This window comes from Sapajus apella, unplaced genomic scaffold (assembly GCF_009761245.1).
Source record: "Sapajus apella isolate SASKATOON/1434 unplaced genomic scaffold, GSC_monkey_1.0 scaffold81, whole genome shotgun sequence".
Classification (NCBI taxonomy): Eukaryota; Metazoa; Chordata; class Mammalia; order Primates; family Cebidae; genus Sapajus; species Sapajus apella.
Window position 1 is genome coordinate 5,609,819 of NW_022437021.1, and position 5,818 is coordinate 5,615,636.

Genomic DNA, 5,818 nt, shown 5'->3' on the forward strand with positions numbered 1-5,818 from the left:
GTTCTTTTGTCTTTCTTGTGTGTGTGTGAATCAAGTAATTTCTCGTATTCGTTCTCTTTTCTTTGTTGGCTTCTTACCTATACCTATTAATATCTTTTCCTAGGAATTAATATTAACCTATCACAGTCTATGTTGAATTAATATTGTACTGCCTCATGGATAATGTAAGTACCTAGCAACACAGTACAATTCTATTTATACCTTGGCCCTTTCTTTGTGCTATTGTTGTCACATATTTTACTACTGCTTATATTATAACCCCCCTCCATAACATATTGTTTGTTTTAACTAACAAACTTAGAAAAAGAGCATTTTATAATTATCCACATATTTACAATTTCCAGTGCTCCTCCTTCTTTCCCATAGGTCTGAATTTCCAATTGATATCATTTCCCCTTCGAAGAACTTTTAGCATTTTTATATTTAAACTTTTTTAAAATGTAAAATCTTTAGGATTATTATTTTTTTTTAGTCAATTCTGCTGGTGCAAATATTGTCAGCTTTTATCTGCTCGAGAATGTTTTTATTTCACTTTAACATTTACAAATATTTTACTAGATATAACATTCTAAATGATGAGATTTTTGTTTGTTTGTTTGTTTGTTTTTTGAGACAGAGTCTCGCTCTGTCACCTTGGCTGGAGTGCAGTGGCACGATATCAGCTCACTACAGCCTCTGCCTCCCAGGTTCAAGAGATTCTCTTGCCTCAGCCTCCCGAGTAGCTGGGACTACAGGAATGTGCCACCACGTCTGGCTATTTTTTTTTTTTTTTTTTTGTATTTTTAGTAGAGGTAGGGTTTCGCCATGTTGGCCAGGCTGGGCTCAAACTCCTGACCTCAAGTGATCCTCCCTCCTTGGCCTCCCAAAGTGCTGGGATTACGGGAGTGAGCCACTGAGTCTGGTCTAGATGATGAGCTTGTAAAAGCTGTCTTTACATTGTCTTCTGGCTTTCATTGCTTTTGATGTCAACAGTTATTCTAATTATCGTTGCTGTTTTTAATGTGTCTTTCTTCTCTGACTGTGTTCTTTTTTCTTTGTCATTAGTTTTCAGTAGTTTGTCTATGATGTCTAATATTATTGCATTGTGGAAAGAAAATGTGGTTGTGTTCTTGATTCTTTAGGATTTCTTGGGACTTCTTTTGTGGTCTGATATGTGGTCAGTGTTTTTGGTGTTGCTTGAAAGTAATGTAAATTTTCTATTTCAGGAATACGTGTTCCCATATAGGTCTTTAATCCGGCTTATTAATTATGTTGTTTAAAATGTCTATATTCGTATCAATATTTGATCAGGTTCTGAAAGAGGCATGCAAAATATCTTCTATTAAGGTAGTTTTGTCCAATTTATTTGATAAGCTAGGAATCTATTTTTTTAGGAACATACAGACTCAGCATTGCTGTTGATTTCCCGTGAATTACTCTTTAGTCATTGAATCATGATCTTCTTTATTCCAAATTAAGCTTTTATGTCTTAATATTGCTTTTCTGGCAATGTCAGTCTTTACCTATTTTGTCTTTTTCCATACCTTTTAACCATTAAGCATTATTGTGTTTTAGGTATTTCTCTTAAAAACTGCACACAGATGAATTTTATTTTCTAAAAACAGTCTGAAGGCCTCCATCTTTGAATACACTAGTTTAACTTGTTTACATTTACTGAGATTACTGATACATCTACACTTTTCCTACTATATTTTGTTTTTTTCTGTTTATTATGCCTTTTCTTAGCTTATTTTTTTTCTTTCTTGCTCTTTATTAGAACAATCTAGTATTCTTTATTTTTAAAAAAACTTTTAGGTTCAGGGGTACATGTGTAGGTTTGTTATATAGGTCAACTCATGTCACCAGGATTTATTGTACAGATTATTTCATCATCCAGGTACTAAGCCTAGTACCTAATAGTTATTTTTTCTGATCCTCTCCCTCCCCTCACACTGTCCCTGACAGGCCTCAGTGTGTGTCGCTCCCAACAATGTGTCCATGTGTTTTCATCATTCAGCTCCACTTATAAGTGAGAACATGCAGTGTTTGGTTTTCTGTTTCTGCGTTAGTTTGCTAAGGATAATGACCTCCAGCTCCATCCATGTTCCTGCAAAGGACAACATGAACTTGTTCTCTTTTATGACTGCACAATATTCCATAGTGTATATGTGCCACATTTTCTTTATCCAATCTGCCATTGATGGGCACTAGGATGATTCCATGTCTTTGCTATTGTGAATGGTGCTGCAGTGAACGTGTGTGTGCATGTGTCCTTATGATAGAACAATTTATATTCCTTTGGGATTTTACTCAGTAATGGGATTTCTGGGTTCAGCTCTTTTAGGATTCAGTGTACTGCTTTCCACAATGGTTGAACTAACTTACCTTCCCACCAACAGCATATAAGTTTTCTTTTTTCTCCACAACCTTGCCAGCATCTGTTATTTTTTGACTTTTTAATGATAGCCATTCTGACTGGTGTGAGATTACAGTATCTCATTATGGTTTTGATTTGCATTTCTCTACCAGTCAGTAATACTCAGCTTTTTTTCTTCATATGCTTCTTGGCCACATGTATATCTTCTTTTGAAAAGTGTCTATTCATGTCCTTTGCCCACTTTTTAATGGAGTTGTTTGCGTTTTTTTTTTTTTTTTCTTGTAAATTTGTTTAAGTTCCTTATAGATACCGGATATTAGACCTTCATCAGATGCATAGTGTGCAAGTATTTTATCCCACTCTGTAGGCTGTCTGTTTACGCTGTTGATATGTTCTTTTGCGGTGCAGAAGTAGAGCAATCTAGTGTTCTTTAATCATTTTTTCTCATGTAAAAGAAACCCTACATTTCCACCTATTCTTTGAGAGTCACTCTTAAATTTTGGAAAGCATACTTGCTTAAAGTCTAAAGTAAACCTAAGTCTATTTTCTTCCTAAATAATAAAATGAACTTGGACTTTGTAATTGCAGTCTCTCCTCATCCCTTTGTTCCTACTGTTGTCATCTAGCATTTTAGTTACTTGTTATTTAAACAACCCCTTAACTGATCTTCATTAAAACAAACAAATATTCCTTTTTACCCCAGTTGGTGGGAGTGTAAATTAGTTCAACCATTGTGGAAGACAGTGTGGCGATTCCTCAAGGACCTAGAAATAGAAATTCCATTTGACCCAGCAATCCCATTACTGGGTATATATCCAAAGGATTACAAATCGTTCTACTATAAGGACACATGCACATGAATGTTCACTGCAGCACTGTTTACAATAGCAAAGACCTGGAACCAACCCAAATGCCTATCGATGATAGACTGGACAGGGAAAATGTGACACATATACACCATGGAATATTATGCAGACATCAAAAACGATGAGTTCGTGTCCTTTGTAGGGACATGGATGAACCTGGAAACCATCATTCTTAGCAAACTGACACAAGAACAGAAAATCAAACACTGCATGTTCTCACTCATAGGTGGGTGTTGAACAATGAGAACACATGTGTGTACCTATGCAACAATCTTGCATGTTCTTCACATGTACCCCAAAACCTAAAATGCAATAAAAAAAACAGTGCTTCTTAGAGTTACAAACATGTTTACAAATTTCTTTGTTCACCATCATTCCTTCTTGCACCCCACTTTGTATTTTGGGATTAAATTTCCTATTTCCTCAAGTATATGAGTTCTTTCGGTGAGGGCCTCAAGTTGATAAATTCTCTCAACCTTTGTTTCTTTGAAAATGCCTCTTTATTTCACCCCACCTTAGAACAGTAATCTAGCATGGTATATTATTCTAAGTTAATACCTATTTTCCCTAAGCATTTTGACAATATTTTGTCATCTCATGACATGTCATTGATAATATAAAGTCTGCTGTCAGTTTAACTTGTAGTTTTCTACATGGACAATCCCAAATTATTTCATAAAGTTTTTATATTCTTTTATTCCACACATTCCTAAGCAGTGCTTCTTAACCTTTTTTTTAAAGAAGGAGTTTTGCAAAGTCCTGTGAGAATCTGATCGCCAAAGCCACCCGCACATCTCCATCCATACAAAATCAGGAGGTTCAAAGATCACTTGAAGTCTATCTTTGAATCCTCTTAAGAACTTCCTGATGAGAATTGCTCTAAAACAAAAAAAAAGTATTCAAAAAATATATCTTCTAGATTAATTAATTAATGGACATGAGTCTGGATGGAGATCTAGATGGGTGAAGAAATGAATCCTGGATAATCATGATTTCAGACGTGTTAACTGTTAGTCCTGTTAACATTACTGACATGGATTATTTCTTAGTCTATTACTGCAGATGTTATAATTTGAATACAAAAATGAAACTAATATCACTTCTTAGAGATACATTTATACTTTAAGGTGACAGTTTGACTATTAATAAAAGTACCACACTGAAAAGATAACCAGTGTTTACTTTTTAAAGTTTGCAGTGCATTTCCATATATATTCTTTTAATTCATTTAATTATCAAGTAAACCTAGGGAGTTAAGTATTTTTGCCTTCATTTTTTGCAACTGAGGAAGCCAAAGCTGTTGAGAGAATTTTAATGATTTGCTTAAAGTTGTACAACTAGCTAGCTATTTCATTTTCTTCTCTCTAGTTTCTCTTTGTCTGCTCTTACATTCTCCATTCCCCCGCGCCTTAGTTAGTTTGGACTCCTATAACAAAGTACCATAGTCGGGGTGGCTTTTAAGCAATAGAAATTTATTTCTCACAGTCGGGAGGCTGGAAGTCTAAGCTCAGAGTGCTAATAAGGTGGAGTTCTGGTGAGGGCCTATTTCCTGATCTGTAGATGACTGCCTCCTTACTGTGTCCTCATGCAGTGGAGGATACAGAGAGCTCTTTGGGGTCTCTTTTATAAGGGCACTAATCCCATTCATGAGGACTCCACCCTCATGACCCAATTACCTATCAAAGGCCTTACCTCCTTATACCATCACATGGTGGGTTTAGGATTTCACTGTATGAATTTTGAGAGATACAAACATTTAGTCTATAGTACCCTTGCTTCAGAGCTGCTAGACACCAGTAAGAGTGTATAAGAATTTGTATGCCCCAGCAAGGGCAGCCATATATTAAGAAGCAGGGCATCCCCAAGGCTTCGAGTGTTACCTCAGACCTGGAAAGCCTTGAGCATGCTCCACTTGGACTAAAGAAGAGAGAATCCACCTCGGGTGATTCTCTGGGATGCATGCTGTGAATGCATGCATCAGAACTGCAGAGGAACACAGAGTGGGCAATAAACATCCAAGCAGGCTTCTCCTACCCACTAAATGATCTTTAATTGTGACTTCTCCCTTCATCAGGCTGCTGTCTCTGATCCTTTTATTTACTAGGCCATATTGTGGAGGTCATTGACCATTAGACTTACTGTCCACTCTTCTTACTCTGCACTGCCCTTTAGAATTTAGCATTTATCGTTTAGAATTCTTCAAAACATTCATCCCAACTTTCCCCTAATGGTGGTAGGTGTGCAAGTTGGTACAACTGTAACCGGGTCGCAAGACGAGCCGGCGCTCAGCTCCCGCCTGATTTGATGTGCCCAAGGCTCTTGGCCTCTCTTTGCCCCAGGAATGGGGAAGGGGCCCTGGAGTGGTGAGCTTACAGTTCACATAAATATCGAACCCAGAGAGTTTAGTAGAAAGCGATTTGTTGCGGGGAGAGAGAGCGCGAGCCAGAGAGCTCCCACGCTGCCGCGGGAGGGGAATCTGAAGGGGATACCAGCACAGGTAGAGAGGAAAAAACAGCTCCCACGTTGTTGTGGGAAGGGATCCCAGAGAGGAAAATCACACAGGTAAGGGGCGGTGGTGTTTTAACTTTTAAGTTAT